Consider the following 21,753-nt stretch of genomic DNA (forward strand, 5'->3'; position numbering starts at 1 on the left):
GACTGATGAATAGTAAACACTCAATAAATGTCAGCCATGTTATTAAATCATCATCATTATCATGATCGTCATCATCATTGTTGGAGCAAAATGGCAGAAAAACTGTCTTGAAGGAAGTCAGAGGTTCCCATTGCTCTGATGGAGCTGCAGATTATGAAACAGCCCTATGGAGAGTCCATAGAGACCCATTCGTAGGAAACACCCAGAGTGAGAGAAAGGAGACGTGAGTCTGCTTTAGATCTTAGCCTTCTTATGTATACAGGGAAAGGCATTAGACTGGTTGATTTAGAAGATATGGAGTACTATGGTTATTTGCTCATCAGTCATTAAGTAAATATATTATGCTATCCAATATGAAGGGGGTAAGTGTGGAATTCATTTATTTGTTCATTGAAAATGTATTCGTGCAGTGGCTATTCTGGGTCTGATACTACTATTTTGAAACTGTGGCACACCTTTCAATTAAAGAGATAAAAACTCCTGACCACATGGAGTTTGCATGCATGGGAAGAGATAGAAAACATATCAAAAAGAATGAAATATATGGTATGCCAAATAGTGATAAGTATTAAGAAGAAAAATGAACAACAAAGCATAGAAAGGTTATAGGTAATTGTGGGAGGGCAAGGTTGCAATTCAAATGGAATGGTCAGAGAATATCTCACAGAGGAGGTAATATTTTAATCCAATTACTGAAGGAGGTGAAGATACAGGAAGAGAACATTTTGGGCAGCAGGGACAGCAAGTGCAAAGCTTTGAAAGGGGTCCTGATTGTCTCTTTCAATGAAGAGCAAAAAGGAGCCACTGTGCTAGTGTGGAGTGAGTCAGTGAGAGATTCACAGAAGATGAGGTCAGAGTTCATTCGGGTGTGTGTTGGGGAAAACGGAGGGGGCATACCATTTAACGATTTCTGAGCCACTCCAAAGGCTTTGACTTTTACTGTGAGTGAGATAGAAAACCATTAGCAGGTTTTGAACAGATGAGTTATATAAGTGGACTTACTTTTAAAAGGCATTACTGGCCAGGCACAGTGGCTCACGCCTGTAATCTCAGCACTTTGGGAGGCTGAGATGGGCAGATCACGAGATCAAGAGATCGAGACCAGCCTCACCAAAATGGTATAACCCCATCTCTTCTAAAAATACAAAAATTAGCTTGGTGTGGTGGCACATGTCTGTGTTCCCAGCTACTTGGGAGGCTGAGGCAGGAGAATCACTTGAACATGGGAGGCAGAGGTTGCAGTGAGCCGAGATCACACACCACTGTACTCCAGCCTTGCCACAGAGCAAGACTCTGTCTCAAAGGAAAAGAAAAAAAAGACATTACTTCAGGTGTAATACTGGGAATAGAATATAGGGGAGTAAAGTCAAAGACAGGGAGTTGTGTTAGGCTAATCTGGGTCAGCAGGTTAGTGGCTTGGACAAGGGTGGTATTGGTGGAGGGGCAAAATGTAATAGGTTTCTAGATAGACTTTCAAGGGCAATTGATCAAGATTTGTTGTTAGGTTGGATTTGGAGTGTGAGGGAAATGAAATGAAGGTTACTTTGGCTTTTGCCCTAAGCCACTGGAAGGATAGGGTTGGCATTTACTGTGATAGAAATATGAAAAGGAACAGATTAAGGGTGGAAGATCACACATGTGTATAAATAGATGGACAGACAGATAAATGGATATATAGATATGAATACATATATGTCAAATTTCAGATCCCTATTAGCCATCTAAATGAAGATGTTGAATAGGTGGTAGGATACATAAGTAGGGAATTCATGAACTAGTAGACCAGGGCTGGAGAAATCCATTTTTGAGTCATCGACATACAAATAGCATTTAAAATTGTGAGATTGAATGAGATGGCTAAAGGAATAAATGTAGATAGAAAAGATTCGAAACTCTGTGGGTGAGACCTGGAATACTTCAAAATTTAGAGGGCAGGTTGATAATGAGAAATTAGTAAAGAATTTTGAGATCCAGAGAGACAGGAGGAAAGCCAAGGGAGCATGGGATTCTGAAAGTCAAGTGAAAAATACGTTTCCAGGACCAGAAGCTGTCCATTGGATTTAAAAACCTGAAGGTCTTTGGTGATCTTCCCACTAAATAAATTGGAAGCAGATTTGATTTGAAAATGAAGCTGACCTTGCTGCTATTTTGTAGTAGAACTCCAGGTGGATACACTGAACTAAATGCTTGGACACAGACAGAAATAGGGCATGGCATCTGAAGAAGTATCCAGCCATACTGGGTAAAGTTATCAGAAATCAGCCCAGGGGAGGTTGTTGGTGAACTGAAGTTAAGAGGGCAGCAGTGCTCATATTGCATTCCATGTCATGTCCTGGAGAGGCAATGACAGCTAAAAACAAGCTTGTTTCCCATGTGACTGATATTGAGGCATTTAAAAAAAATTAACTATTCATATTCTTTTATTTAAAGGTATGGCCTATATGTGTAATTCTAGATAAGATGCCTTTGAGTCTCATTTAAGGAGCTAAGATGTCTCCCGTATGTCCTCTCAAAGCAGTTCCTTTTAGTACTCATAGCTTCAAACTGCTGTCTTGGTAATTGTGTTTATTAAATGAATTAGTGAGTGGAGAAAAATGTAGTCATTTATTTTTCCTCTGGGGCAATCTGCGCCTTCAGTTTATTCTGCATATTCAACTTCATTCAACCTTACAACTTGAGGCTTTTTGACAAAGCTGATTTGATCTTCCAAGGCTTCCTGTAATAGTGTCTATATTGCGGGAGATGCCTATAAAAAAGAAGGGTTATCCTGCTTCCTGTCTGAATATAACTAAGATACAGCTTCTTTCATTTCCCATCATGGTAAATGTCTGTGCTTTGTAATTACCTAAGGCCATTACAATATCTCCTCCCATCCCACCCCAGGGCCCCTGGCAATTTATGGCTATGATGTATGGCTTTCATTATTATGAAACTAGTGATACAATTTCACCTTGGGTATTCCCTGGAATTGAGTTATCTGTGGGGGTATTGCTGAGATTAGACACCAAGGCAGAAGGGTGTAATCATATTATTAGCAAGTGCATGGGGATTCTAAGGTATTAGTGGAGCTGCAAAAGGCTTCTGATTACAGTATTCAGGCTGATCAGAAGTTTCCTAACAGTGTTGTGTCCAATTCTCTTCCTTCAGTCAATATGTATTTTACAACTACTATGAGTGTCATATGTGGTGTAAAATGCATATTGACTGAAGGAAGAGAATTTTACAACTATTATGTGTAAGTGTAAAATAGGTACCTTATTATCTATAAAGGAATCACCTTGTGCTTTTTCCTGTGGTGCCTCTACAACTCATTTACCCTTCGGAAGCAACGAATCAATCAATTGAGAAAGAATGGATCACAATGTGTTCACAAGCTGGGTCTTAGAAGTTTGAAGACTAAAGTGTGAGATTTTTCTTTGCCATTCCAAACAATATGATTCTGAGCCAGACATTTGTTCTTTCAGAGGGTGAGCCTCCTTATAAAATGGAAATGACATTTACCTCCCAGGGCATCAAACAAAAGTGCCTTGCACTTAATAGACATTTCAATAAATGGCAGGATTTCCTCATAAAATATTTTATTTGTTCTTAATCCTACCTCAAGTACCAGAACTCAACTGTAAATCACAATCAATATTTTCTACAAAATAAAATCTTCTTTCAAAGGGTTTGCCTTACAAGTCATCATATAAAAAGTATGTGCCATGGGCACTTGATCTGTGTAACACTCACTTGCTTAAGTAACAGAGGATCTACTTAGGGGATAGAGCATTAATGGCAGTCCCTTTTGTGTATTGAAGCTTTCCACTTAGCCCCCACTTTGCCCCACAGCTCCTCTCTGAGAATATCTTTGGTCTTGGAATTGTCCTTGGGGCATTGCAGAAAGGCATCTTCCAGGGACGTCAAGCTAGTGGTGAAGTTATCTCCTGATGGGGACTGGGTATTGCTCCCGTTCGTGGGTGACTAATAGGTGAGAGCTTGGTGTGGACAGAAGGACATTCTTATCCACAGGATGTCTGGACACAGGTTCAGGCCTATCTGGCTGACTGTCAAGGACACCAGGTAGTACTGGGGCACCCCAACATACTTATCAGCTTCGCTCTTGGAGCACTTTTCCAACTCTATGGAGCATTTTTCCTTCTACCTACCTCCTTCACACTCCCTTAGCTTCTCATGTATACTGCCTTTAGCTCTTGAGATCAAAAGCTTCATCCTCACCCAAACTTCTCTCAATCTCTTACACAATCACCTTCTCTCTTTCCCTCTCACAGTAGCCCTTAATGGCCAACCAAGAAGTTCCTGTGTGTAAATCATTTCTGAGCTCAAATTATGAGCCACAGAATAAATAGTTGCCCTTTACTCCAGTATCAGTTTTAAAATAAATATGCTTGATACTGTATTAGAATTATATAGACAGAACCAATAGGATATATATATATATATATATATGTATGTATGTAGATGGACAGATACAGATGATACAGAAATATACGTAGATATATAGAAGAGGACTTATTAGAGGAGTTGGCTTATGTGGTTGCGGAAGCTGAGAAGTCCCAGGACAATCCATCTGCAAGCTGGAGGGAGACCTTGGGATGCTAATAGGAGGGGTGGGCTCAGTCCAAGTCCAAAAGCCTCAAAAGCAGGAAAGCTGATGGTATAATTAGTAATCCCCTGAGAACTTGAGGAGCTGCTGTCATGAATCCTGAAGTCCCAAGGCTGGAGGGCCTGGATTTCTGATGACCAAAGGCAGGAGCAGCAGAATGTCTGAGCTCCAGGAGAAAGAGCAAGGGAATCCTTTTCTCTCCATTTTTTGTTCTCCTGGCCCCTGATGATTGGTGCCCACCCACACCAGGGCAGATGTTCCCCACTCAGCCTATTGACTCTCATAACAATCTCTTATGGAAACACCTTAATAGACATTCCCAGAAATAATGCTTTAGCAGTTCTCCAGGTATTCTTTAATCTAGTGAAGTTGACACCTAAAATGAACCATCGTAACTACCTCCCTACTTTGAGAAGAGGGAGTATTTTCATCCTATTTTGGGGAAGATGGCCTTCTTCAACAGAATGTATCTAATGATTTCCTGTAATGCATCACAGATAAGCATAACCTTGGAGTTTTCATGTCAGAAAATAAGGTGAACTTTCATATCCTGCTGCATTTTCTGTGATTTAGTGGCCACAACAGGAAGACATTGCTGCAGAATAAACGCTTGTGTATCTTGGCTGCCTCCCCTGTCTTTTATAGCAAGGTGGTTGACTCAATGTATTCTTTAGCTTCAGTACTACCTGAAGAATAAGACAATCTGGGGTGTTTTATTTATTTTTGAAAAATTTCTGGAAGGAATAGATTTTCCTGTAGGGAGATACCATTTGTGTCTTCAGATGCTGGAAACATTGTAAAATAATATAAGAGAGAGAATGACCTGTTGTTTTATCCTGAAGGTTCACCTGATTTTTTTCCCCCACAGATTTATTTAGACATAATCCACATACCATAAAATACGATGATTTTTAGTATATTCACAGAATTGTGCTACCATCACTAAAGTCAGTTTTAGAACATTTTCATCATCCCCAGAAGAAACCCCTTACTCATTATCATCCCTTCTCATTTCCTCTCTTTCCCTAACTCTAGGCAAGTATTAATCTACTTTCTGTTTCTGTGGATTTGCCTATTTTGGACGTTTCGTATACATGGGATTTTACAATATGAGATCTTTTGTGATTGTCTTCTGTAACTTTGAATACTGATTATTAAGTGTTATTAAGGTTTTTTTTTTTTTTTTTTTTTTTGAGACAGAGTCTGGCTCTGTCACCCAGGCTGGAGTGCAGTGGTGCAATCTCGGCTCACTGCAAGCTCTGCCTCCGGGGTGTACACCATTCTCCTGCCTCAGCCTCCTGAGTAGCTGGGACTACAGGTGCCCCCCAACACACCCAATTTTTTTTTTTTTTTTTTTTTTGTAGTTTCAGTGGAGACGGGGTTTCACCGTGTTAGCCAGGATGGTCTTGATCTCCTGACCTCGTGATGCACCCGGTTCGGCCTCCCAAAGTGTTGGGATTACAGGTGTGAGCCACCGCGCCCAGCCTGTTATTAACGTTTATTCATATTGTAGCATATACCAATACTTCATCCTTTTTTAGTGCTGACTAATATATTTCTGTATAAATATACCACATTCAATTTATCCATTCATCAGTTTATGAATATTGAATTGTTTCTAATTTTTAGCTATTGTGAATATTGCTGCTATGAGCATTTGTACACAAGTTTTTGTATGAATTTATATTTTTATTTATGGTGGGATTATACCTAGCAGTAGAATTGGTGAGTCTATGTTCAGTCTTTTGAGACTGTCTCCCAATGTGGCCGCAGCATTTCATAGTCTTACGACAAGTGTATGAAGGCTCAGGTTTTTCCACATCCTAACCAGCATTTGTTATTATTTGTCTTTTTTGTTGTAGTCATCCTAGTGGGTGTGAACTGATATCTAACTGTGGTTTTTCTGTGTACTTCCATGCCAGAAAATGATGTTGAGATCTTGTCATGTGTTTGCTTATTGGCAATTTGTATATCTACTCTGAAGAAATATCCATTTAGCTCCTTTTCTAATTTACAAATTGTCTTTTGTTATCAAAATGTGAGAGTTCTTCATTCTGTGTACAAGTCCTTTATCAGGTATGTAACTCAAAAATATTTTCTATCATTCTACGGGTTATCTTTTCACTAATTTTTGGTATGTGTTTATTGGATATGTCCTCTGAAGGGCAAAAGTTTTTTATTTTGATAGAGTCCAATTAACCTCTTTTTTTTTCTTTTGTCGTTTGTGCTTTGGGTATCATATCTGTAATGGCTTTGACTAGCTCAGTCATAAATAATTATTTGTATTTTCTTTTAAGGGTTTTGTAGTTTTAGCTTTTTCCTGTAAAATAAAAATTAAGCTAAATGCCATTTATTATATGTATAGCTTAAAAAATTTAAAGTATATATATGTGTGTATGTATGTGTGTATATATATATGTATATATACACACACACACACATACATATATTTAACGTCGCTTATGATAAGGTTTATTTATGACAGTGGGAAATTGGAAACAACCTAACAGTATAATAATAGGGGTATCTGATTTTAAAAAATGGTGCATCCATATGATAGAATATAATGCAGCCATTAAAAATAATATTTTAGTAAGTATAAGGATTTATAAATACACCAATGAAAGTATAGTAGAAAATAAGCACTCATTAATATTGCCAAATTATTCTCCAGGAAAGAATTTAGCTTTTTAGGCATATATACAACAACCAAAATAAAACAACTGTGATTAATCTCTGAGAAGTGATTTAGGGATCATTTTTATTTTTCTTGTCATAAAATGTTTTCCTAATTTTCTAAAAACAAGCATGTAGTATTTGAAAAATAATTCCAAAAAGTATTAAAATGCATCTTGTCGTACAGTAAAAGCAAAGCTCTCAAAGATCTCTAGGGTTGCAGCAAAAGAACTCAGGAACAACTTAAAGAGACTCCCACTGGCTAGATTTTTAGGATAATTTGACATTAATAACCCTCACAGAAATAGAGTGCACAAATCAAATACATTTACATTTATGATTGTATAATGATACTATTAATGACAATCTAATTGATCATCTTTGTAAGTTACTAGGAACCAAAACATTATTTTTTAAAATGACAAAGTAAAAAAGAACCTGGCTTTTATCATCATTTTCCGTGAGAAACTAGAGAGTAACTGCATAGTTACTGAATAAGTATTTTTATCAAAGCATTGCAGCTAATAAATGAAGAAGAGATTGCAGAATTAGAATACAAACATTTTGGAATCCCAGATGAAACAATGGATATAGGCAATGATCATCAATGACTGTTCAGATTACACAAAGAAAGACAATCTACATTATACACCTTCTGATGGAAATGCATGTGGCCTATGAAATATTCTTGACAAATGTCAACCCTAATTCTGGTTGAGTCTCTACAGCCAACTGTCAATATGTAGAAAATAGAGAGGACAGAAGAACACGGTAATTTATACTACCTTGACTTATTCGGATTCAGACAATGGAAAACTCTGTAACACCTATCACCTAGCTTCTTTGCAAAAGTTAAAAAAATGAGGGTTGGGGAGAGGAAGAAAACTGTAATTTAAAAGTTACTTAAACAACATATCAATAATTCAGACCTTATATAAATCCTGATTTGAATGAGTCACTGTAACGAGTCCCACTGTCCATGGGACAGACAGGTATATTTGAATATAGACTGTATATTTGATACTCTTATAGAATAATTCTTAAATTTTAATTAGGCATTATAGCAGTATTGTAGTTAATTTTTCTAAAAAATATTCCTTACCATTTATATATGCAACCTGAAATTTTTTTTGAAATAATATGATGTCCGGAATTTCTTTCATGAAAATCTAGTGAGGGAGGAAGAAAAGAAGGGGAGTATTGAGAACATAAGATTTCTCAGAAGTTGATAATTGTTAAACCCAGATTCTATGTACATTATGTTTTTAGGCACATGAAGACTTATTAAATGAGTCTTCTGCTTTTGTATACATTTGAATTTTTAAATAATACATATATATCTATATATATATACACATATGTTTTTTTCTGAGACAGGGTCTTGCTCTGTCATCCAGGCTGGAGTGCAGTGACATGATCATGGCTCACTGCAGCTTTGAATTTCTGGGCTCAAGTAATCTTCCCACTTCAGCCTCCTGAGTAGCTGGGACTACAGCACCTGCCACCATACCTAGCTAATTTTTAATTTTTTTTTTTTTGTAGAGATGGAGGTCTCACTATATTGTCCAAGTTGGTTTCAAATTCCTGGCCTTATGTGATCCTCCTGTTTTGGCCTCCTAAAGTGCTGGGATTACAAGCATGACCCACTGTTCCCACCAAAAATAATTTTTTAATAATCAGGCTTGATTAGCGGTTGGGAAGGGGGTAAGCTCTGATTGTGGGGCTCAGAATCAAGTTACCAGGCCACACAAATACTCAGAATTAGGTAGATGTTGGTATTATGTGGTAGGAGAACAATTTCACCTCTTCATTTCCATTAGCTTTGAGAATTAGCCCCTTAGTGCCCCGGAAGGCAGAGAAAACTGACTTTGAACACATCTCTTGGAAAGGATATTGACCTTGATAGAAAATGTGTCTTGGCACATAATGTCATATCCTTGGCTAGGCTAGCCTGGGCTGAAGAGTCTATTGTTATTCCTAAAATTTATGGTCTGCCATGGGATCTTAGGGCTGAGTCATTTAATTTCTCGACTTCCAGTTCTCCCACTTATCCTGTCTTGGAGGTAGAAATCCTTGGAATCCCCTTCAGCAAAGTGCTGTTAGTCCTCTCTAGAGCAGAGCTCACACTTGGGAAATCAAGCCATGTTAGGAACTAAACTAATTGCAAGCAAACCCCTGAGGTGCTGGTGAATTCACAACACCTCCTCAGCTGGCACAGGTGGCCTCTGTCTGTACAACAGGTGGTCCCTCTGAAATTGTATGCTAACTGAGATCATAGAAAGCTAATGATGTCTTAACGGCTCCTTGGAAGACATCTAAAATTAACAGTTTTCTAAGACATTTTAATGCAGTCAATCAGTCTACCCTCATTTTTCTCCTTTGTGAATCTGGACATGGGGTATGGTCCATCAGAAGGGTGTGGAAGGAATTGATGTTTTGCCACTGTCTCAATAGTATCAAGTCACAACAACCTTGACTTTACAAGGTAGTATAAAGAGTGAACTACAGACGTTAACCTGGCTTTCAGCTGAAGTGTGGGGAGACAGGGGATATGTGAAACGAAATGATTTTGAGCCAGATAGACTTGAGTCTTGCTTCCTTTTCTACCTTTTATCAGCTAGGTGAGTTTATAGGAAGGCTAACTCCCTTCTAATCTACAAACAAATGGATTTCACTGTCCTCACCTTTAAAAGAGTCTAATAATACATACCTTGGATAATTGTTATGAAGATTAATAAGAATATTCTAAACAGTTGGTGCTTAATAAGTGGTAGACTTCAGGGCCTGATGGTATTTTGTAAATTTATAACAAAGTAAATTGATCAGGTAATTGTTAATGTAATCATAATTATTAAAGTAACTGTTAATGTAATGATATATTATCATCACTAACTGTTAGATCTGAGAGGGATCTGAGAGCTCATGTGGTTCAAGCCTCTGAATTTCCATTGAAGCTGACACCTAGAGTGATAAAGTTACTCAAGCAATCACATAACTAGTTCAGATTTAGATTGAACCAGCATCTTTTGACCAGCCACTTTTCTTATACATTCATATAACAATGCCAAGAGTAATAAAAAACATTTATGACTAGGAGTAAAGCCCAAGGTTTTATGCTTTACTAGTATTACTGCTCGCACCAGAACCCTTGGAAATAGGTTCTGTTATTGTTTCCATTTTACATAGTGGGAAAGTAAGTGTGTGAAAATTTGGCATCTTAGCCAATTTCATGATGCACTAAGAGGCCAAAACCCAGGGCTATCTCCTGTCTAATCTTCTTTTCTTTGTGGGCTGTTCTGTTTCTGAATGCCTGTAAAGCTTTCTTCTGAGATGCTCATCAAGTTATCTACGTGGTGGGAATCCTAAAAGCATAATATGCACAGTGTAATGAGAACAACTCCCAGATCCAGGACTCATACCACTTGATTCAAATAACATTCAATTTGCCACTCAGCAGCTGTGTGACTTTTAGTAAGTTAACTAACCTCCCTGTATCTATGTTTGGAAATAAACATAAACCATAAGCATAAATTCTCTTTGGAGACTTGAATGAGTTAACACATGAAAGACACCTTAAAATAGTACCTGGCAAGTGGGAAGTGCCCCATAATGGACCACTGCTATAAATATTAACAGTTAAAGAAGCTGAAGCTTAGAGAGGGGAGAAGTAGAGCTATTTGAATTCAGGTCATCTAATTCCAAGTCTGGCTTTCTCACCACTGTAGCAAATTGCTTTTCCAACTGCTTATCCCAATTTTAAATACAGATCTGTTTTCTCATCTATCAGGAAGTCTCAGGTCATTTTGTCTAGGGGTGTCTTAATCCAGTTTGAAAACTCTTCCTATAGGTTCAGCTTTGCATGTCTTTTCCAGATGGTCAGAGCTCTGAAATGAGACCCTTTCTCACTAGTTTATCCTGGGGAGGATGTATCCTGTTTTACTTGTATTTTTCTCAAACCTGAGTCTGTGACACTTCCTGTAGGAGGCATCAGTTTTTTAAAAAAATAGCTTCATTGAGATAAAATTTAGATTCCGTAAAATTCACCCTTCTTCACTTGGTTTAAGTATACAAGTGCAGGAATTGTAGTATATTGACAGAATTGTACAACTGTCACTGCAATCTAATTTTAGAACATGTCCATCACCCTTAATGGCAGAAACCTCTTGCCCATTTACATTCACCTCCCATTTCCATCCCCAGCCCTATGCAATCACAATTTCTGTTTCTATAAATTTACCTTTCCTGGATTTTTTATATCTATTTGGATCATATAATATGTATTCTTTTATATCTTGCTTTCTTCAGTTAGTATAATGCGTTTGAGGTCTATCCTGTTTTAGAGTATATCAGGACTTCTATTATTTTTACTTGCTGAATAGTATTCCAAGCCCCTGAGGTCTTGGCAAATTAACAATTTGAATGTGTTCCCCAAGGTTCATATGTTGAAAACTTAATCCCCAATGCAACCGTGTTGACAGGCAGATCTTCTAAGAGGTGATTGGTTCACGTGGTCATGTGGACTCCGTCCTCATGAATAGATTACTGTCATTATTAGGGGAATGGGTTAATTATCGTGGGAGTTGGTTCCTGATAAAAGGATGGGTTTGGCTCTCTCCATCCTCCTCTCACTCTTCTTCTTTCCTGCAATTCATGATCTCTTGCCCTTCCACCTTCTGACAAGGATGACATAACAAGAAGACCCTTGCCAAATGTAGGCCCCTTGATCTTGAACTTCCCAGCCTCCAAAACAGTAAGAAATAAATTTCTGTATGAATTTCCCAGCCTCAGGTGTTCTATTATAGCCATATAAAACAAACTAAGTCATGTGACTATACTGCATTTTCTTTATTCATTCACCAATTGATGGACATGTAGGTTATATCCACTTTTTGACTATTATGAACAATGTTGCTATGAACCTTTCTGTACAGATCTTTGTGTGGACATCTAGTTTCCATTCCTGGTAGATGCCCATGAGTCAAATTGCTGTGGCATATGGTAACTCTGCTCTTCACTTTTTAAAGAAACTGCTGAACAGTTTTCCAAAGTAGCGGCACCACGTTACATTCCCACTAGCAATGTGTGATGGTTTTAATTTTTCTGTGTTATTGATAATACTAGTATTGGTTGGTTCACAGAAATTTTTAATGGGTGAGAAATGGTGGCAGGGTGGGCATTTTTACAAGGATTTTGATCTAAACTAGAATATAAATGTTATATTTATATATATGAATATAAATATATGAATATAAATATGTTAACATCCTTTTTTCTCATTGTATTTTTTTAAACTGCTTCAGACACTCAGGAGGGCTCAAGACCCACCTAGACCAGTCAGTCTCACTCTTAAGCAGGAATTCAATCATGTGCTTGTACGTATGCCCCTGCTTATGTGTGTCCATGGTAGGTGGTAGGTGCTCTGTCAGTTGGGGAACAGACAGTGTGTTTCTATTTTTGTTTTTTGGTAAAATATTTGAAGTGTTCAGTAGATTTAAGTAAGGCATTAATCTTAACTTTTAAAACTTATTTTTAGGGTTCTTAATAACTGACCGATGCTTACTAGTAAATAGCCTTGAAATTAACGGAAGAATGAAAGTCTATGAGACTATGCAACACTCACTTGTCAGAACTGAGAGGAAGAATGGTTTGATAGGTTGATATCCCTTCTAGCAGGAAATAAGTCACATTTTGAGAATCATTTTATCTTTCTCTAACATAGATTTATCAAATGACATTAAAGAGGATCCACATGAATTTTTTTCCAGGAAGTTAGGAATTGCAAATTGAATGACCCAGATTTCCTCTTTATATTGTGTGCACGTGTACCATGCAAACCTGGCCTCCTTAGCCCTGGAGAATCTCATAACCTTAGTGTCAATTCATCAAAGCTGCTTGATGCTATGTACCATGAGGCACAGAAGAAAAGTAAAAGATATAGCCCTACTCTTAAGGTACTAACACTTTATGTGGAAAGACACAATCTAGGGCAATAAATTGCAATCATTTAAAATAAAGTGTCAAATCGAATATATTCCAGGAACACAAGGGTAGGCTCTGGGAGATTGTGGTTAGAATTCTGAGGGACAGATTTATGGCCTAAGTAGGAAATAATGTAGACTTTAAAGACTTTCTAGAATTCCTACTAATGTGGAATTGGAAGGAGCCCAAGATGTCCTAATGTGTATGGAATTGGTGGGTTCTTGGTCTCACTGACTTCAAGAATGAAGCCGCAGACCCTTGCGGTGAGTGTTACAGTTCTTAAAGGTGGCATGTCCAGAGTTCGTTCCTTCTGATATTCGGATGTGTTCAGAGTTTCTTCTTTCTGGTGGGTTCGTGGTCTCGCTGGCTCAGGAGTGAAGCTGCATACCTTCGCAGTGAGTGTTACAGCTCTTAAAGGCAGTGTGGACCCAAAGAGTGAGCAGCAGCAAGATTTATTGCAAAGAGCGAAAGAACAAAGCTTCCACAGTGTGGAAGTGGACCCAGGTGGGTTGCCACTGCTGGCTCGGGCAGCCTGCTTTTATTCTCTTATCTGGCCCCACCCACATCCTGCTGATTGGTCCATTTTACAGAGAGCCCAGTGGTCTGTTTCGACAGGGTGCTGATTGGTGCATTTACAATCCCTGAGCTAGACACAAAGGTTCTCCACGTCCCCACTAGATTAGCTAGATACAGAGTGTCGACACAAAGGTTCTCCAAGTCCCCACCAGAGTAGCTAGATACAGAGTATCGACTGGTGCATTCACAAACCCTGAGCTAGACACAGGGTGCTGATTGGTGTGTTTACAAACCTTGAGCTAGATACAGAGTGCCGATTGGTGTATTTATAATCCCTTAGCTAGACATAAAGGTTCTCCAAGTCCCCACCAGAGTAGCTAGATACAGAGTGTCCATTGGTGCATTCACAAACCCTGAGCTAGACACAGGGTGCTGATTGGTGTGTTTACAAACCTTGAGCTAGATACAGAGTGCTGATTGGTGTAATTACAATCCCTTAGCTAGACATAAAGGTTCTCCAAATCCCTACCAGTCAGGAGCCCAGCTGGCTTCATGCAGTGGATCCCACACAGGGGCACAGGTGGAGCTGCCTACCAGTCCCGCAGTCGGTGCTGGCACTCCTCAGCCTTTGGGTGGTCGATGGGACTGGGAGCCATGGAGCAGGGGGTGGTGCTCGCCAGGGAGGCTCGGCCGCACAGGAGCCCATGGAGGGTGGGGGAGGCTCAGGCATGGTGGACTGCTGGTCTGGAGCCCTGCCCCCCGGGGAGGCAGCTAAGGCCTGGCGAGAAATTGAGCGCAGGGTTGGTGGGCCGGCACTGCTGGGGGACCCAGCACACCCTCTGTAGCCGCTTCGCCCATATGCTAAGCCCCTCATTGCCCAGAGCCGAGAGGGCCAGCCGGCCGCTCTGAGTGCGGGGCCTGCCGAGCCCACACCCACCTGGAACTCGTGCTGGCCTGCAAGCACCGCGTGCAGCCCTGGTTCCCACCTGCGCCTCTCCCTCCACACCTCCCCGCAAGCTGAGGGAGCCGGCTCTGGCCTCGGCCGACACAGGAAGGGGCTCCCATACTGCAGCCGTGGGCTGAAGGGCTCCTCAAGTGCTGCCAAAGTGGGAGCCGAGGCGGAGGAGGCACCGAGAGTGAGCGAGGGCTGTGAGGGCTGCCAGCATGCTGTTACCTCTCACTAGTATCTTGCTGAGCAGAGATCTCATATTCTGTCATAGGTTTCAAAATTGCAAACTTTTTGGCAATGGAAGGAAACTATTTTGGTTAGAGGCAGTAGGTATGATTATCTATCTCTGTCATCTCTATTTTATTATCTCTATGCCTGACTCTGGTAGAAGAAAAGGAAAGGGGAAGGAGTCTCATTCCAGGACACTTTTAGTTATAGGTCACTTCTCTCTATGGCTGAACATCATTCCTTAAATTGGAAGTTCAGCATACTTTCCTAATTATCTATAACCCAGTTTCTACATTATTTAAACCAAAACAATGTTTTGTTTTGGCACTATGACAGAAAAATTTGGACAATTATATCGATTGATTATAAAACTAACCAAACCACAAACAAACACAAAAATTGACCTCTCGCTTCTACATCTTGAGTCTCTTTTATGGTCAAAAACTTACAGAACTATTTGTATTTGTTTTTTCAAAAAGTCTTCATTACTGGTTGGTTCCAATTTAATTGTGCTTAAAAGTAGGTTTTAGGAGAAGAACATAAGTTCTGCAGTAGTTAAATGTACCCTGTTCTGTGCTGTCATTCTGTTGTCAATATAAAGTTATCTAAAATGTACTTATTTTTCTCATTGGCTGCCTAGGTCAAAGATGAACTTTAAAATTTCATCTATGCAATTGTTATAAACTCATAAAGTCTGAAGCAGCCGTTTATTAATTTTATAAAATAGTAAAGAATTTGTGTTCTTTTAGACATTGTATAGTTACACTAAATTTGAAAATGAGAAAAGTGAATCTTAGAGGTAAGTTCTTCCAATAATTACACAGCTAGTTAGGGAGAGAGCCTAGATTTAAACTGAGATATTTCTGCTTGTAAATCCATTTTATTATAACATTTTGACTTATTTATTACAATATTAAAATAATCTTGTAATAAAAAAATTTGTATGTACACCCCTATATGTATGTATAAAAGAACAACAGAAAATTAACAAAAATCATTTGCTAAATATTTGTAATATATTCCTACAGAAAGCCCACTAATAAGTTATTGATAGTTGATTTGTACTATCCATAAGCTTTGGCTTTATCTAAATTGTTATTGTCTGAAAGGAATTGTAGAAAGGAAATTTATCAAAATATTATACTTGGGGGAAATGATTCCCTATTTAATAAATGGTGCTAGGAAAACTGGCTAGCCATATGTAGAAAGCTGAAACTGGATCCCTTCCTTACACCTTATACAAAAATTAATTCAAGATGGATTAAAGACTTAAATGTTAGACCTAAAACCATAAAAACCCTAGAAGAAAACCTAGGCAATACCATTCAGGACATAGGCATGGGCAAGGACTTCATGTCTAAAACACCAAAAGCAATGGCAACAAAAGCCAAAATTGACAAATGGGATCTAATTAAACCAAAGAGCTTCAGCACAGCAAAAGAAACTACCATCAGAGTGAACAGGCAACCTACAGAATGGGAGAAAATTTTTGCAATATACTCATTTGACAAAGGGCTAATATCCAGAATCTACAAAGAACTCAAACAAATTTACAAGAAAAAAACAACCCCATCAAAAAGTGTGCGAAGGATATGAACAGACACTTCTCAAAAGAAGACATTTATGCAGCCAACAGACACATGAAAAAATGCTCATCATCACTGGCCATCAGAGAAATGCAAATCGAAACCACAATGAGATACCATCTCACACCAGTTAGAATGGCCATCATTAAAAAGTCAGGAAACAACAGGTGCTGGAGAGGATGTGGAGAAATAGGAACACTTTTACACTGTTGGTGGGAGTGTAAACTAGTTCAACCATTGTGGAAGGCACTGTGGTGATTCCTCAGGGATCTAGAACTAGAAATACCATTTGACCCAGCCATCCTATTACTGGGTATATACCCAAAGGACTATAAATCATGCTGCTATAAAGACACATGCACACAAATGTTTATTGTGGCACTATTCACAATAGCAAAGACTTAGAACCAACCCAAATGTTTATCAATGATAGAATGGATTAAGAAAATGTGGCACATATATACCATGGAATACTATGCAGCCATAAAAAATGATGAGTTCATGTCCTTTGTAGGGACATGGATGAAGTTGGAAACCATCATTCTCAGCAAACTATTGCAAGGACAAAAAACCAAACACCGCGTGTTCTCACTCATAGGTGGGAACTGAATAATGAGATCACATGGACACAGGAAGGGGAACATGATACACGGGGGCCTGTTGTGGGGTGGGGGGAGGGGGGAGGGATAGCATTAGGTGATATACCTAATGCTAAATGACGAGTTAATGGGTGCAGCACACCAACATGGCACATGTATACAACTGTAACAAACCTGCACATTGTGAACATGTACCCTAGAACTTAAAGTATAATTAAAAAAAATTATACTTGATTATATATGGCCAGTAGGGTTATGGAGTTTTTAAAAATGATTTTTTTCTATTTTCTAAATTAATACAATTTTATTGTTTTTATGGTTCTATATTTTAGTTGCCAATTATAAGCTATTATACTATGTGTCTTTTACAGCCGTGTCAGGAGTGCCTGGGAAAGAGCTGGTGCTCAGGAGACACGTGGACAAAATACATGGATAACAACAAAGAGTGAACTGTGCTTTCTTATGCACATTTTTTCTTTCTTTAATCTACTTTTAACATAAAGACGCTTTGTTATTATCATTATTTCACAGGGAGAGATGGCATTTCAGAGTGGTGAAGTAGCCTGCCTGAAATCAAACGGCAGTAAGAGCTGACATTTAAAATTATTTTGTTTGACACTAAAACCTGCCCCATTATCCTGATAATGGAGGTATTTATTTTTACATCAAACACTCAGCAGTTCTGAAGGTTTCACGTGGACTTTTCAGGAAGGTAGGCGATACTGGTTGATACCAAATTGCGACAGTATTTAGTAAACTCTGTTGGCAGTAGTTTGGTCTTTACTTCAGTGGGTGCCTGGAACCAGGTTTCTCTCCTAGCCTACCATGGGGACAAGATACCAGATGTTGCTGTAGGAAGGGGGTGTTCAGAAAACTTCTGTGGAACTGGGACATGTCTATCTGGATGAGCCTTACCTTCTCTGCCACTTTCTCAGTTGCCAAACTGTGTCCAGTTGTTTGTGAAACTAAAAAAGGAAGAATAAAAAATTGCTGATACGTTTTCCCTTTCTTCAAACCAGCATTTTTCGGTAGCAGTGGAAGGCTGACAGAGCCAGCAGGCTCTCAGCTACTGCCTTCCTAATTGGTTGTGTTGTGTTCTGGACTCTCACTGGCTTTTTTACCAAGGCATAAGAACAAGCCCCAGATGGTCCCTCCAAAACTAACCTTTGTGCTCCAGGCTTCGGCCAGTCCATCTGGCCTTTTATGCATATTAATAGATTCTTCACCTGAGCCCTAGAAATCAGAAATGGAAATGTACTTGTTTCCTTTGTCCCTCTGTTGCCAAGAGATAAATCATTGAAGACCAAGGTGTCTTTTTCCAAAGATAGCAATTCCTGGCTACTTAGGATTGTGCCAACTTTCTTGTTTTGCTGTGCTTAGCAGGACTCTGAAAGAGCTTCATTAGACCGTATTTTAAATTCCTTCATTCCCATTCTTTATTCAAACTGCTCTTATTTTCTTCCTTGCTTAAGTATCTTTTCACCATGATAATATTAAATCTTTTGAATTATTTGCTTGTTAGTGGGCACATGCTACAGGAAATAATATTCATGATAATAGTTTCCATTTATTGAGTACCACCAATCCTGTAAAGATGCTTGTAAAGTAACCCCATTTTATAATTATGTGAGAGTAAATGACTTGCCCACGTACTACACAGCATTCTCTCACTCTCTCTCCATATATGTAATATATATATGTCCAAATACATATATATGACAAATCCAGTATATAAACTCCGTTCCATTATCAAACCATGCTTATTTTTTCTAACTATGCAAAATTCACTCTTGATTTTTTAAAAAAATCTTTTAAACTTGACTGTGGCTTGCAGCAAAGAGAACCACCTGGTGTGCTGGAGAGAGCAGGATAAGGTGGCATTGTGGCCATATGCATCTGAACTCTTCTAACTATGCAATAAAATGCCGGTGAAATAAAAACTGTAAGAAAAAAACTTGTATCAAAATGTGATCTACAGAAGAATTACATTTTGGTCACACATTTATGTAAAAAATTTGAAGCATTTATCCCAATATATGAACACTTAATAGACAAATTTTGGACTGAGCCCTCACCTACGTTAACCTGCTAGTGATGGCAGAACTCCCATTGAGCATATATTAAGTATTAGTAAAACATACTGTCTTTCCTGTGATTTTACATACAAATAAATATAATAGTAGTTCTAATATATTCTTTCTACATCCTGTTGATTTATCTTGTATATGCTTATATTGCTTGTATATTATTATTACCTCTAGGCTTAGGTAATCTGAATTTCCTCCATTAATAATCATATCCCTGCCTGATTGTCACTTAATTGCTGCAAAATCCTTGCCAGATCCAAGCAGCTGAATAGCCATCCTCTGATAACCCTGATGGATGCAGAGGGTGTGATGTAGGGAAATGGTTTAGAGTAACATTAACTTCTTTCTAATACCTAGGACTGCCCCTCTTCTTTCCAAGGACCATTTATTAAAAGGCATTTTCTTTCTCTCTGAGCTTTCTACCACTGATTTGAAAACTAATCACATGCTCTCCTAGTTTGTCTCAAGAATTTGTTGTAAATGATGCAATGAATAAACACACAAAAGAAAAGCATGATTTTTTTGTAGGTTCATACAGCAGACCACAAAAAAACGTATACTTGGCTAGCAGTAAAATCTATCAAAGTTTTTCAACAGCCCCATATTTTTTACATTCCTTCACTGCCACCAGCAGCTGCCTCTACATATGTTCCTTGATTTTATGGGTGCATTACAACAGCATCAAAGCTGTTGTAACATTGCAGGCACGTTTTTATGGGGAGTGATTTCAGCATCATGCCATCCGGCTGGCCCACCCCAGCCTTCTGTTGCTGGAATGGAATGGCAAAGACATTTAATGAAGGAGATAAAGAGTAAGATAGAGAGTGGGTGGCCAAGGATGAATACTGCCTTTCTTCCATGCTAGGGAAAGGGTCTCAGAGATTACCTCCTTTAGCAGCTTATCAAGACAACCAGCATCCCCAGAGACGTCCAGGAGGGCAAAGTGTCACAGCATTCTTATTTCTGTAAGGAGACAGCACATGGAGAAGCAATTTATAAGCTTCTTAATGACAGCATGATATGTGTATGTGGTTATTAATAGATGCGAGTGCTTATGTTCCAGTAGGGTGATCCTAATGATTATATCATTATTATCATTGCATGTAATAATTATGTAATTATGTCATTAATATTGAACATTTAGGCTGTATCTACAGGAAGGATGTATTTCCAAGGGGTTTGCATTTAGGGACCCAAGTTTTATTTTTCCTTAGATCTAGATAGTGAATGATCAGATGGTATGGAGGTGGCTTGTATTCATGTCTAGAAGGCCCCCAGACAGCACCTCTTTCCCAAGACTTGTCTTTGCTGTCTGCACAGGGTGCAGACTTGAACATGTCTAGTCTCTGCTTCGTGATAAAAAGGTGCAAGGCTGGGCAGTAGAAGGAAGGGATGATGCAAGTATGTGTGTGAGAGACAATATGATGATTTCCCTTTTGGCATAGAATTTGGGAGCTCATGTTACCACCTTGAAGACTCTGAATAAGGCCTCTTTGAAGAGAAGTGAGGGAGACTCCATTATCATTTCTGAGGAAGTTGTACTTTATGCAAGAATTTCCAGAGCTGGGCTTCAGTCTGCACTTCCCATGAAGTGAAAGCCAGTGCCTTCAAAATGATACTGTGTTTCAGTTGGCCACATGTTAACTAACCACCTTGAGCATGTTGAAGCAGTGCATTTCCAGAAATTTCTTGTTCTTTTTTCTTTTTTTAATGCAACTTCTAGTGTTCCACGTTCTATGCTAGAAGTCACCTAGCAATTTGCTGACTTCTTGGTACAAATAAATCCTGAATACCTTTGACAGAAAAGAAACACAGCATTTGTTGGTGCTAAAATATAAAACAAAACAAAAAACAACCCAGAAGTTAGCCAATGCACCTTTATTCCATCTCATAGGTGGTAAAGCTGAGGTGTAGAGATGGAGAAGGGAATTATTCAGGGTACAAAGCAGAGTAGAGAATAGGCCAGTAGTGAAATCTTCTGATGTCTTTTCCAGTGCATGTTTTCAGAGTTGCTTTTAACTTTAGGCTTAGAAGTCAGTGCCCTTAGCCTGCAAGTTGTCACTTCTTTATTTGGCTTTCATGCATTCAGGGAGTCTTTTTTGGAAGGATGTTTGTGGGGGACATATTTTTCCAGGGTCAGTGATGGACTGGCACTGAGCCCACTGTACTCCTCCTGCCATTACAGCTCACGAGCAGGCCCACACCTCTTGAAAGCTATGCCCCCAGATAGATGCTCCGTGGTGTTCTGTCTTTCCTTTGCACCATCCAGAACATTTTACATTCTTCCCAATGGTCCAAACACTTTTTATCTGGCTTAATCCCTGTGAATTTCTCTGATGATGTTTTAACTAGAGAAATGACAGAATCACTGGTGTCCTGTTTCGTCACGGTTACAACACTCTTGATCTCTTTATGAACATCAGCATACAAAAATATTAGCCCGCATGGCAGCACACACTTGTAAGCCTAATATTTTGGGAGGCTGAGGCAGGAGGCTAGCCTGAGCTCAGGAATTTGAGACTAGCCT

This window comes from Symphalangus syndactylus, chromosome 6, assembly GCF_028878055.3.
Source record: "Symphalangus syndactylus isolate Jambi chromosome 6, NHGRI_mSymSyn1-v2.1_pri, whole genome shotgun sequence".
Lineage (NCBI taxonomy): Eukaryota > Metazoa > Chordata > Mammalia > Primates > Hylobatidae > Symphalangus > Symphalangus syndactylus.